General features: G+C 36.6%; 1 long non-coding RNA gene across 3 annotated transcripts in view; it reads left to right on the top strand.

Annotated features, from left to right (window-relative positions):
- LOC109549085 (uncharacterized) overlaps nucleotides 1-14,844 on the top strand; it is a 347,869-nt gene that overhangs the window by 67,493 nt on the left and 265,532 nt on the right. For all 3 annotated transcript variants that reach the window (XR_012330786.1, XR_002175265.3, XR_012330785.1), the window contains one exon: nucleotides 12,431-12,495. This is a non-coding gene — a long non-coding RNA (uncharacterized lncRNA). The remainder of the gene's footprint in view (nucleotides 1-12,430; nucleotides 12,496-14,844) is intronic.

The raw sequence follows: 14,844 nt of genomic DNA on the forward strand, positions 1-14,844 counted from the left end.
TATAGTTTATATTTTACCTTGTAATTTTCATAATTTTGTATATTTTAGAAGAAAAATAGCTGTTAACACGTGAAAAGTTTTCATTTTTCTGAATTTTAAATTTACTTTACATTTTTGATTAAAATATATCCAAATTTTATACCCTTTATACGATAACATTTTACTTTTAAATCTTTTAGATCATTGAAAGTGAGGACAGGTGAAGAATAGGGAATTGTGATAGAAATAAAGGATTCAAGAATAGAGATTAGAAAAGAAAAAAAGCTAGAAAGAAAAAAGAAATAGAAAATTTTCAAAGAAGAGTTCTACTTAATTAAAATAAAAATATAGAAACAATGGAAGTGAGCAGACTTCTGTTGAGCATGACCCTTATAGAAATTTGTAAACAAGAGATTACAAGTTCTTTTTTAATTAGGATTTAACTACTGATCAAAACAATGCAAATTAACAAGAACATTATTCTCATCAAACCTACAATGTAAGTAGGTCAGATAAAATAGTTCTTTCAACTTTATATTCTGCATTAATTGAAGATTTAGTTACTAATTAAAACAATGAGAATGAAAAAGAATCAATTTTATATCACTTTCATAACCCAGAAACAACAAAAGTAACTCTAGCCTACCCTGTAGACGCTAGAGAAACAAATGGTCTTGAAATCAGCAAATACAGGAAGAAATCCTCCAGAGCATTTGACTAGATGATGTTCTTGGAAATGGTGACGCCATGTCGTTCTGACAGTTTGAGAACATTGCTAGTAAAACACATTCAGTTTCAAATTAATGATTACGATTTTCTATTACATGAACATGGCAGAATTTTTATATTTCATTTTATTCCAAACTTCTTTCAAATAGAAGGAAGTTGTAGAAACTGGTTTTTAGAGTCTCTATTTAGAAACTATTTTGTTATCACCGTTAACATATTTCACAACTAATCTTTATGATAGACTTCAGCCAATGAACGTATTTGTGATAATAAACTTAAATTCTCAATTAAAATACCATGAAATGACCTTTGCACACAGAAAAGTACAGATGTAATTACTAGAACTGAAAAAGTAATCAAACAACCAGCAAACAACCAATAATATTCCACAAATAAAAGTAAATGTCAAACTAGTACATGAGCATAATCTTCTTTAAAGAATAATTGTGTATCTAATATTCAGGCAAGTTTAATGATGCCTTTCATGGAAGAACAGCAAAATATTTATAGAACATAATGGCAAGTGTTGGATATGTAGAAATGATTTTGAAATTTGATGAAAGAATGACCAAAAACTTAAGATGGGTAAAATATAATGAAGCAAATGATAGTTCTCTAGTAAGGGGAATTAAAAATGAAATTATTAATTTAAGAGATAATAAAATGAGATAAAAAGTCATCTCCCAAATTTTAAAAAGGAAAAATTATTCAGTTCAACTTGGTTGTACCAGGATCTAAAGTATTACTACATAAATAACCTTTATTTACATATATGTTGAGTGACCAGGAGAAGAAAGCAAGGAAGTTTAAACTAATGAATATTTCATTGGTTTCAAACCTGTTGTAAAAAGTACGGCTTTTTACTTGTAGGGAGAATTGAAAAAACAACTTCAATATTAGGCTCTAATTTAAAACATTGTTGAGAGCAAAACTATGATACTGGTAGTAACATGGCTGATAAGAACAGAAGTGATTTTGGTGAAAAATCCAGAAGGATTCTTTATGCCATTTACAGTACATGGTTTGAATTTGTTACTAAGAGACATGGTCTCAATACTGTTGATATTGTTGAAATTCTTTGGAACAGTTTAAACATTATATACAATATTTTCAGGGTCTGTCCAAAGGTGGAACATCTTGAGAAAAACAGAATTTGCCCTAATAGGTACTCATGGATAAACACTGGGAGTGCTGATCAAATGCTGCTAAAGCAGTTAGATTTAAACAAGATTCAAAATGTACTAGGACAGTCAAGTGAAATAACTGAAAACTTCTCAAATAGTGAATTGTGATTTTTGGCAGAAAATGAAATTAATTTTGAGTAGGTCTATCCACATATTTATTTGCTATTTTAATAATATTAGCAAAAGTTTAAAGAAAAAAAAATCTAAATTTGGCTACTTACTTTTAAAAGGATTGAAAAAACTTAAAATTTAAAGAAGTGGTTTTTATAAATAGAAAGAAACTACATGTACAATATGCAGCAAATGTGACAATCCAAAAAAAATTATAAAATTAAAATGAAGAAATAAAAATGTTCACATGACTCCGAAGAAGATTCACATACCAAAAAAAAAAAAAAAAATCCCCAAACTAACTTCTATAAAGGCTATTTTCTGACCATTAGAGACCAAAGAAAGATTTAAACAAATTGAAGAACAATGCTATTTTTAATTTTTTATAATATTCCAGAATTGAAAACTATGAAAGCAGAAGAATTAAGAATTATTATATGAATCTACATCTTGTCTTAAGAGATCCTGAAAAATCACAATGTGATAGCAACCTATATGATGAAATTAAAATACTTTGTAATTTTTTTTGAGATGATAATTTATCATATGCAAACCCATTACAGTGTTTGAGCATGATATGTGAAATAAATGGTCACTTCTGAACTGAACGTTGCTTTAAAAATTTTACTGACAATTCCATTTGCCACTATCTCAGCACAGCTAAGGTTTTTCCAAAGGGAATTAATAAAAACTATGTAATAATTTCAACCCATGAAAGTCATTTATTTGGCATTTCCTCTCAGAACTCAAATTATGTGAGAATCTTTTTTTTTTTTTTTTTTTTGGTTTTGCCACGGCTTGCGGGATCTTAGTTCCCCAACCAGGGATTGAACCAGGGCCCTTGGCAGTGAAAGCATGAAGTCTTAACCACTGGACTGCCAGGGAATTCCCTGAAAATCTTGATTTAACAACATAATTAATAATTTTGGTGAGCCAAAGGCAAGAAAAATGTATTTTATAGAATAAATATATAATATTTTATTAATTATAGATATCTTTATTACTCATCCAACTATCACTTAGACAGGTGCAATAATTACATTTAGTAGTGCTTGTTATTTTGCTGATTTTCAGTCATATAAAACCCATAGCTTTGCACATACTTAAAATTTTTTTGTTGTTATAAGATAGTCAAGATGGGAAGATAAGACATATTTTAGATAACAATTTTGTTATCGTGATCCGTAACTTTTAAATATGGCCCTCCATTTGTGTTCTTGCTCCATTCCTACAGATGTTAGAGATAGGCCTGGGTAAACTGCTTCTCTCATATGCCTGAGATTTACTGGATAGAGGGCAATGGACCTGCCTGTTAGACAGTAACCTGGAGGCCCATGCTGGGTCAGGCTCATTTAGGTTAATGATTGGTAGGATGGGATTGCGGACAGTTTGGCTTTAGGTCATAGGTATATACAACAAACAACAGTATTTGCAGTCCCTTGAAAGATTTAGAGCAGGATGGAAAGAGCTTAAGAATACCAGATACCTGGGGATGAGGATAAGGGGGAAGAGGTTATTTTTAAGTGGTTCTCTTCACCACCTCTTTTCCCCTTCATCCTCCACCCCCATTCTGTGACTTGCCATATGAAAGACAAGTGCCCAAGAGCTAGATAATATTACCCAGGTTTAGCCCTACTGTTTACAGAAACCACTTTTGTACTTATCTAGCCTGTCCAAGTTCTCTCGTTTAGAAATTGTGAGTTAGAGTATTAACCTATTATACCATATTGCTTTGATAGGTAGTGGATAAAAATAATTACAAAATATACTTGGCAAAAATAAATGTATCATGGTAATATTTGGTATCCCCATAATACAGTGAAAATTTATCATGTCATTATGACCTGTTTGCTATATTTCACTTAGGTATTAATTCCTTTCTTGGAAACATTTTTATGTGGATGATCAAGAAGTTATTGCAGATTTAAATGAAATTTCTTTAGACCTAATTATAGCTTTCTTTTCCCAGATCATGACCAAAAAAAAAAAAAGAAAGAAAGAAAAAGAAAAAAAAAAAAACACCTTGGACAGAGGAAAATTCAGTTCCATTTATTTTCTCTCTCCAGGTCTTCTGATGGTAATTAACAGATGGTCCTTGTTTTCTAGTTGATAAACCAGTGAGCAAACATGTACTACGTCTTTAGCCTGCAGACATAGTTTGTCATCAGAAGCTGTATGCCAGAGTCTGGCACAGCACTGAGCTGCATTTACAAAACCACTTCTCCCTCCCACTTGGTAGGTTATTTTATTTTTCAGTCATACTGGTTCAAACATCAAATTCATGCAGATATTTACCCTCACTATTTAGCTGAAGTGACCTTGCCCTGCGGTTTTTGTTCTATTTTCAGTACCAGTCCTTGATAAAGCAAAATAAAAGGTTAACAGTGTTTGGAAAGTATAACAAAAATATTTTTAAAATAGTTCATTTATTTATTTATTTAGAGACAAAAATCTTGCTTTTTTTTCCCCCCTCAAGTGGCTATGGAATATATCAATATAACAGAGGCAAATATCTACTGTGTTTTGTTTTTCAATCTATGTAATAGAAACCTGTACTAGTTATATATTGACGTATAAGAGGTTACTACAACAGTTGGTGGCTTAAAACAATAAACATGTTATTATCTTACAGTTTCTGTGAGTCAGAATCTGGGAGCAGATTAGCTGGGGGGCTCTGACTCACGGTGTCTCATGAAGCTGCAATTAAGAGGTCAGCTGGCATAAAAAGAAATGAAATTGAGTTATTTGTAGTGAGGTGGATGGGCCTAGAGTCTGTCATACACAGTGAAGTAAGTCAGAAAGAGAAAAACAAATACTGTATGCTAACACATATATATGGAATCTAAGAAAAAATAAAATAATAAAAAAAAGGTCATGAAGAACCTAGGGGTAAGACGGGAATAAAGACACAGACCTACTAGAGCATGGACTTGAGGATATGGGGAGGGGGAAGGGTAAGCTGTGAGAAAGTGAGAGAGCTGCATGGACATATATACACTACCAAATGTAAAATAGATAGCTAGTGGGGAGCAGCCGCATAGCACAGGGAGATCAGCTCGGTGCTTTGTGAGCACCTAGAGGGGTGGGATAGGGAGGGTGGGAAGGAGGGAGACGGAAGAGGGAAGAGACATGGGAACATATGTATATGTATAACTGATTCACTTTGTTATAAAGCAGAAACTAGCACACCATTGTAAAGCAATTATACTCCAATAAAGTTGTTAAAAAAAAAAAAAGAGAGAGAGATCAGCTGGGACTGCAGTCATCTGAAGGCCTGACTGGTACTGAAGGAACTGATTCCAAGATGGCTCATTCCCATGACTGCTGGCAGTTCCTCACCATGTGGGCCTCTCCATGAGACTGCTCAAGTATCCTCACCTCATGGGAGCTAGATTCTCCCAGAGTGAGTGACCTAACCTTTGAAGTCACATATCATTGTGTCTGCTGTATTTTATTGGTCATACAGACCAATCCTGATAGAATGTGGGAGGAGGAATACCAGAGCATGAATACCAAAAGGCAGGGTCCCTAGGGGCCACTGGGAGCCAACTTGGAGACTGGCGACCCCAAAGAGAATTGTGCTATGAGTACCAGCAACTAGGGTTGAAGCCAAAATATATCCAGGAGAGGTTGTGTCATTTAAGTTTTTCTTGAACATTCCTTAATCTTTGAGATATGTATTGGTTACCATTTGAGGCAATGTTAAGAAAGTTTTGGACGTGGGAGCCAGAAATGTCAGTTCAAATTCTAGTTCTTTACTCTACCTTTGGAAGAGGTTTGATCTAAAACCAACTGTCTTAGTTTGTTTTTCTTTAAAATGAAGGAAGTATTACACATCTGTCTATGCTTAGTAGATTGTATGCAAGATAAAAGCCTTAGTTTTAAGCATAGCACCAGGCATACAAGAGCTAAACAAATACCAATTTCCTTTCTCCTTCCCCTCAAGATACTCTAAAGCAAAATTTCCTAAGCATTCCTATGAAGTACCACTTTTTATCTTGCCATCCTTCTAAAACCCCTGGATCTGTTGCTTCTGGCTGACAGTGGCCTTCAGTGTGCCAAACAAGTATTAACTTTTTATGTTAGCACAGTGAAAAACTGTGAGAAGCTCTTCTCTAAACGATTTCTTTAAAATAGCCATTAGAAAAGACATCTAATAAGGTACTCAGGATCTAATTATAATGACTAGTCCCTAAGAGAACTGTTTCAACACAGGCATGAGTACGTATTTAGCATCTTAAAATATTCTTCCCTAGAAGCAAAGATTCAGAACCTTGATAAGAATATCCAAGGGATAGGGCTGGGAATCCAAATTTTTAACAAGACTCCTAAAATTCTTGAGTCTGGGAAACACTACATCTGGTGAATTCACCTCTGGAAAGTGTGTTGTGGGGAGTTGGCATAGAGGGGTTGGGCACTTAGAGAAAAGGGAGGGAAGTGTTGAGATTTTATCACTTAGGAATTCTGACATTGTCACTGATTTAGCATTTTCAGGTCTGTGTGTGTGTGTGTGTGTTTGTGTGTGTGTTTTTGTGTGTGTGTGCGTGTTAGGTGGGAAGTGGGGCAGCTAACAATCTGTGGATGTTGTATTTGTAATTCATTCATTGTAACTCACATGTAGGAGGATGAGCTTCCTATGTTTAAGAAATCTTATTATGTAGTGGCCTCCCCACTCCTGCTCAGCTACTCTGATGCGACAAATTGGGCAAAACAAGTCTCTTCTCCCACTCTGCCTTTGGTAGTATTACTCTAGCTATAACTCAAATGCCTACCATGTCTGGACATGAAAGCAGTGAATGAAATTGACTAGTTTAGGGTGATAGAGAAAAAGATCTCCAAGTCTAAATTCAGTGAAAAAAGGATGATAAAAACATCATGTATAATATTCTACCTTTGTGTAAAAAAGGGGAAATTAAGATTATCTATGCATATTTTCTTACCATTGCCCTAAAGAAACTCTAGAAGAATACACAAGAAACTAATAAAAGAGATTACCTTGAGAGAATCTGGGGGCAGGTGGGTAGATAAGACACAAAGGTGGGAGTGAGACCTTTAACTATATACCAGGGGTCCCCAACCCTGGGCCATGGACTGGTACCAGTCTGTGGCCTGTTAGGAACTGGGCCACACAGCAGAAGGTGAGTGGTGGGCGGGTGAGCAAAACTTCATCTGTATTTACAGCTGCTCCCCATCGCTTGCATTACCGCCTGAGCTCCACCTCCTGTCAGATCAGCAGCGGCATTAGATTCTCATAGGTGCATGAACCCTACTGTGAACTGCGCATGCGAGGGATCTAGGTTGCGTGCTCCTTATGAGAATCTAATGCCTGATGATCTGAGGTGGAGCTAAGGTGGTGATACTATCGCTGGGGAGTGGCTGCAAATACAAATTATCATTAGCAGAGAGGTTTGACTGCACAGAGACCATAATAAATCAGTTGCTTGCAGACTCATATCAAAACCCTATCAGTGAGTGGCAAGTGCACTCACCGATAAGCTGCATCTTATGGAGTAGACTGGACATAAGCAACACACTTCAGGTGTCACTGTCTCCTATCACCCCCAGATGAGACCATCTAGCTGCAGGAAAACAAGCTCAGGGCTCCCACTGATTCTGCATTATGGTGAGTTGTATAATTATTTCATTATATATTACAGTGTAATAATAATGGAAATAAAGTGCACAATAAATGTAATGCACTTGAATCATCCCGAACCATCCCCCCCACCCCCACTCCAGGTTCATGGAAAAAGTGTCTTCCACGAAACTGGTCCCTGATGCCAAAAAGGTTGGGGACCGCTGCTATATACCATTTTTAACCAAATGAATTTACTACCTTTTTAATGGGACAAAATATAACAATATGTAGACAAACCAGACAAGAAGGTGGACTGAATTTGGCCCATGAACTGCCATTTGAGACATCTCTGTTAAACAAATCCCTAAACTTCAATTATTGAAGTCTGAACCTTTGATTTATTCATTCAGTTCACATTTATTAAATGCCTCCTAAGGCCCAGGCTTCATGTTCAGGGCTCTGTCTCTGGTCTCAGGGAAGCTTCTTTCTCTAGACTCCAGTGGCCCTTCTTGGTGAATATTTATTTATTTATTTATTTATTTATTTATTTATTTATTTATGGCTGCGTTGGGTCTTTGTTGCTGTGTGCAGGCTTTCTCTAGTTTCATCGAGCGGGGGCTACTGTTCATTGCTGTGTGCAGGCTTCTCATTGCAGTGACTTCTCTTGTTGCAGAGCACGGGCTCTAGGCGTACGGGCTTCAGTAGTTGTGGCATGTGGGCTCAGTAGTTGTGTCTCACAGACTCAGTAGTTGTGGCTCACGGGCTCTAGAGCACAGGCTCAGTAGTTGTGGCACACGGGTCCAATTGCTCCGTGGCATGTGGTATCTTCCCAGCCCAGGGATCGAACCCGTGTCCCCTACACTGGCAGGCGGATTCTTAACCACTGCACCACCAGGGAAGTCCCCTTTCTTGGTGAATATTTTAAAAGAAATATATTTTTATTGTTTTGGCAACTTAAACTAATTAATATGTGTTTCCAAGTTGAATCTCCTGTGCATAGGTAAGACTTGTTTGCAGATTAGCAATATGTATTTGTAGACACACAGTTAATATTTAAGACGAGAAATACTTTGATCTTAACTATTTTGAAATAAAGTCTTCTTAGCCTTGTTTATTCTATTAATTTGTTAGGCAAATACTTGGTTCATTATCTCAAGATAAACTTAAACCCAAGCCAAGTCAAATTATTTCAAATTTAGATATAATGAATACATAGTAATGAAGCTTAAATATATTTGCAAATAAAATGAGAGCAAACTGTTCTCAATGAGAGACAGAAAATATCAATAAAGAGAGGAGGGGAACCAGGAATAAAATAGAAATCCAATCTATCTTCCCTTGAAGAAAAAAAGAAAAAGATGCGACAGCCTCCTTGTATCTGGTAATCTAATCTCGACACTTGTCTCTTCTGGAAGTGTAATTTTGGCTTCTTTCCTCACTGTGTACCCATCTCTTCCACTGTCCCCCGACCTTAACTCCTGGAAATGTATAGTTCATGTAGAAAAGCAACATGTTCTGCCCTCTGGTAGAATGCCCCTGTAAGGGTGCCAGTAGAACTTAGATTGTCTCAAATGTAGAAATATATTTCCCACAATGACACTGGGAAACCTTTCAGGTTTCTGGATTCTTAAAGATTCTGCCACCTGAAAATTCTATTCCAAAATCTACTTTGCTGTGACTAATTGTTAGGCAGGCAACAGAGTTATTCAAGACTAATATTACTGTTTTTGAACTGAGATTACTATTTTGAGAAAGCCTAACTATCTCTGTGGAACAATGTTTCTGATCAAAATGTTACCTCAAGAGCCCCAGAAAGTAAATAACTTTATTTGAGAAGAAAAAGATCCATTAACATTTTTGTCACATATGTCTGGTTAAATGATTTCTTCTGGGTGATAAAACAAGAAAATCATCACCATATGCTGCTTAATAAAACTTGTTCTAGTTTGAGAGTTAATACCACAGCTGATAGATTTTTGCATCTGTTTAAGTAATCTTTTACTACAGTCACCAAATTTAGTGACTTAAAATAGCAATTCATTGATATCGCAGACGGTTCTGTAGGTTGACTGGGCTCTGCTGAGCTTGGAATACTTGCTTGGAGCCTCTCATGTGGTTGCAGTTGGATGGTGGCTGAGCTAGAGTAATCTGAAGCCTTGAGTGGTTTGGACATCTAAGATGGCTTCTTGACTCACATATTTGGCTCCTGGGCTAGTATGGCTGGAAGAGCTAGAAGGTGGTCTCTCTCTCTTTCTATTAACACATGACCTCTTCACATGGCTAGCTTGGGATTCCTCATAGTAATACAATCTCAGAGTAGTTAGAATTTTTACATGGTGGCTGTTTCTCCTAGAGTAAAGTTTCAAGGGAGTCTTGCAGAAGCTGCAAGGCTTTTGGTAACCCAGCTTTGGAAGCATCACTGAATGAAACTGAATTTGTTTCATTCAGTTAGTAGAAAGCTAGTCATACACAGGTGCCAACCTATGTAACTCCCGACAGCAAAAGCAGGAACAATTTGAGCAATAAAATAAATACATAATATTGGATTATCAACCAAAGTACAATATAAGATAGGGATCCATTGGGTCCATACTGATATAAATGAATGATTAAAAAAATAAATAAATAAGTAAATGTGGGAGAAAAGACATCTCCCTTGAAGTGGCACTCCAAATAATTTATGTATGTAGATATTCCACCCTCAAAAAGGGGAAGCATGAATCCCCGCTCCTTGTGTGGGCTGCTCCTATTGACTTCCTTCCAAACAGCACAGAATAGAACAGGGGAAAGAAAGAGTATCTCAGCCTTATGATCAAGGTCAGTATCAACAGTGATAAATCATGTTGACAATATGTATCCTTGATATGTTGTGATAAAAATGACACTTTACTCCTGTAATCTTCCTTCCAAAAACCTATAACCCCAGTCTAATTATGAGAAAAACATCAGACAAGTTCCAATAGAAGGACATCCTACAAAATACTTGATCTGTATCCCTCAAAACTGTTAAGGTCATCAAAAACAAATTCTGAAAAACTGTCACAACCAAGAGGAAACAAAGGAGACAATGACAAGAAAATGTAATGTGGTATATTGGATGCAGTCCTGGAACAGAAAATGACATTAGGCAGAAGCTAAGGAAATCTGAATAAATTAATATGGACTTTAGTTAATAATACTGTATTAATAAGTTTTCATTAATTGTAACAAATATACCATGAAAATATAAGATGTTAATAATAGGAGAAATTCGGTGAGGGGCAATGTGAGAAATGTGTGTACTATGACCTTATTTTTTCTATAGATCTAAAACTTTTCTTAAAAATAAGGGTCTATTAAAAAAAAAAAAATCTAGTCAAAGGGCCCAGATTTGAAGGGAGGGGACTACAAAAGGTGTGAAAAACAGGAGGTGTGGTTCATTGGAGGACCATCTGCAATAGCATTCATTTCACTGATTTTCTTCTGAGGACCGACCTCTCTGCCCCTATTCCCAGTTCATATGGCTGAAGCCTCACCCTTTGGTCCTAGAGGTAGAGCCACGACTCTGGCCTAAGGCAATCAGTGAGTTTCCCTGTCCTCACCAAAATCTCCTTACTTGTAACCAAAAGTAAGGGAATTGCATCTCCTTTGCCACAGGATAGTTTCAGTGGGCAGTGACTTAAGCCAGGGCAGTCAGAGTAATACTAGGACTGTTAGAAAAGTCGCTCTGGCTTTTAACTTGAATATATGTGAGGTGGGAGAGCTGCTGCCTCTTATCTTGCCATCAGAAAGGGAGTACTTGGAGGTGACAGGAACCACCAACTAGAGTCTGAGAAAGAAGCCAACAGAATGGGGGTAGCTGATAGGGATAGAATGAAAAGATGGAAAAAATGAGCTGTGGGACATTTTGGAGCCCAGAATCCATCCCTACTTAGAGGAGTTCTGCCTCTGGAGATTTCCCAGTCACATAAGTCAATAGTCTCTTTTTAAGTCAATAGTCTCTTTTTGGCTTAGGTCAGTTTGATTTGGGACTTTTTTGGTCCATTACAAGAGAAAAAGTTCCTAGGTGATATAATGAAACAATAATTGTCCTCCAGTTTATTTCTATGTTAAATATGATCAGAATATTATTTGAGTCCTACTTTTCCTTGAGGCTGCTCTGTTTATTCTCAAATAATTCATTATTTATCTAAAGATAAATCTGGCAAAGAGTAAATTGGTAAATATGTTTAAAACATTCAGAACGATTGCATAGCACACAGGAAGTGCCCAATAAATGTTAGATATTATAATTATTGTTTTAGCTTACTTTAAACGGCTAAAACTTTATTACGGCATCTCTCATCTGGTGTTAAATATGCATGTAGTTATCACAGTAAAAAATTAGATGAATCGTATAGCAAAGTGGCTAAAAGCATGTGTTTTATAAATTCATGGGGCTGGGTTCAAATTCCAGCCCTGCTCCTTACTTATGGGAGCTCCTTACTTACTTATGTTCAAAGTCAACTATGTTCTAAAATTATAAATGAAAAAGTTGCACATGCTGAACAGTAAGTTGAAAGAGATACTGTTTGCTAGGTGATCAGTGTCATAAAATTAAACTCATGGTGAATAAAGGGCATCAAACTGAAATTATATAAAACAAAGTAAAGGGGCTGAGATATGGTGTTATATGAATCTACTTTAAATACAAAATAACTTTTAAAGAACAAGCCAATGCTAATATTTTAATTGTTGTAATGGGACCATTTGGGTTGCAAGTAAGAAAATCCAATTAAAATAATTTTCTCATCTAGCAAGTCTGGAAGTAGCCTGGCTCCTGGCTTAGTGCTGTAATGATTGACTCAGTTTTTTTTCATCTTTCATCCAGCTCCCTCCCTGGTCACAAGATGGCTGCAGCAGTTCCAGCTATCACAATCTCACACCAATGTCCAGGTAAGAAAAGAGAACATCTTCCTTGTGTTTCTGTAGAAAAACTAAGTAAGAAACCTTTGCAGAAGAAGCCTGTTTCCCACTGTTCCATCCTGCACAGACTTCTCTTCAAGTCTCATTGGCCAGAAGAGGGTCACAAGGGAAATAAAAGTACCGGATTTGTTTGGATGACCTAAGAGTCACCTCTGAGGGCTGGGGCTGGAGCACTTGTCTATGTAAATGAGCACAGTTAGTTGTCAGGATGGAAGAAGAGGGGAATGGTTGCTGGGCAGGCAGACAAAAGCCTGCTACACTGACAAGCACCATTCCAAATAATCAGAAAAAGAATTCAATTGATGGAAGCATAATACTAAATATTATGCAGTAGTTAGAGGGAATAAGTGTACAGCAACATATATAGACCATAAAAGCTTAGTATTCAGTGAAAAAAGTGGGAAAGAGAATAAAATCTATTGTATAATATTTATGTTGCTTAAAAATACATGAACACTGGAACTTTGACCTCGTGCTATAAGGAGTGTAAGCTGGTAAAACCATTTGGGAAAACTTTTGGGCAGGATCTACTAGAGCTAAACAAAAGCATGCCTTATTTCCCAGTAAACTCATCTTCTAGGTATATACACATGAATGCCTATGTGCGCCAGACATGTCTGAGAATATTCGTAGCAACACCATTCATAACAGTCCAAAACTGGAAACCAGCCACCCAAGTGTCCATCAACTAGAGAATGGGTAAATAAATGATAGTATAGTTCCACATTAGAAGACTGTAATGGAATCCAGTGTTCACTGGAATACTATACAGTCATGAGAATGAATAAATGACTGCTCCATGCTACAACTAATGAAAGAAGTCTGTTACAATAGAGTACTAACTATATGATTCTATTTATATAAATTTAAAAAATGGGCAAAATTAATCTATAATGATAGGAGTCAAGATAGTAGTTTCCTTTTGGGAGAGGTTAGAGTTATTAGGCTGGGCTTCTGGTGAGCTGGTAATGTTTTATTTCTTAACAGGTGTGGTAGTTTCATGGGTTTATTTGTGAAAATTCACTGAGCTGTATATGTACCATGTTCATTTCTCTATATGCATGTTATACCTAAAATTTTTTCTTTAAAAAACTATGCACATGCAAAATAGCATTTATTTAATGAGTAAATGGGAATACAAAGAAAACTGAGTCCCTGCCTTCATGGAGCTTAATTCTAATAATAAAAATAAATGTAAAATAGTAATAGCAGGTAATACTTAAATAGTGTAGATTGTGTCGCAGATCAAATTGTAACCATATGAAGTAAATACTATCAGCATCCGCATTTTAGAGCAGAGGAAATTAAGGCATAGGACTGCCTGCTGTGCACTCTACCACATAATAAGTGGTAGAGTGAGAATGCAAGCCTAGTAACTCTATCTCTAGGGTCTGCCTTTTAACCAGGATGCCCTATTGCCTCTCATGCTACTGAAGGAGAAAGACAAAAAGCAAAGATAGGTACAAAAAGTATCTCAGGTGGCAATAACTACAACTGAGTAAAACCAAGGTACAGAGGCAGAAAGTGATAAGGGGGATTACTCTTTAAAATAGGACGATTAGGGAAAGTTCTCTCCCTCCGCCTTTTTAAAAACAAAGCGACATTTGGACAAACACATGAAGGAAGTGAGTGAGCCATGTGGACTGATCAATAAGTGTGTCAGGCAGAAGAAACAGCAAGGACAAAGGCCCTGAGGTGTGCATGTTAAGTTCAAGAAATAGCTAGGAGGCCAGAGTGGCTAAAGTAGAATGAGATGTGGGAGAATGGGAGGAGACAAAGTCAGAGTTAGTGGGCACCAGATCATGGATAGCCTTGTAGGCCTGTGTTTGTACTTTATAAAGATACGTATATATATCCAATGACTTAGATAGTAAACATATTAGAGTGAGTGCTTCCCATAGGGAGAGGAATGGTTGAGGGAATCATGACTAAAAGAATTAAATACAAGGGAGGGACATAGCACCAACCTATTAGGCCAGAGTGTCATGAGTATTATTAACTCAGTTCTACACCTGAGTTGTGGGGCAGAGGTGGGAACAGCTCTGGTGTAGCCTTTAACCAGAGAGGACTCTATACTCCATCTCCACATCACTATAAATTATCCAAAAATTAAAATGATTGCATCAAATCTCCATTTCAGAGAAGAAAGATATGCCCTAAGAATGTTAGGACTTCTCTGTTTCTGATGATTCGTTCCCATGCAAGTGGCAGGATTTGTAATGGATGGCACTGCCTTTGGCCTGCCGTGTGGCAAAAGACCTCTTTTCGTTTTGGCAAAGCATCTTACCAAAAGATTAATAAGACATAGTTCCTATAAAA

This window comes from Tursiops truncatus, chromosome 3, assembly GCF_011762595.2.
Source record: "Tursiops truncatus isolate mTurTru1 chromosome 3, mTurTru1.mat.Y, whole genome shotgun sequence".
Taxonomy (NCBI): domain Eukaryota; kingdom Metazoa; phylum Chordata; class Mammalia; order Artiodactyla; family Delphinidae; genus Tursiops; species Tursiops truncatus.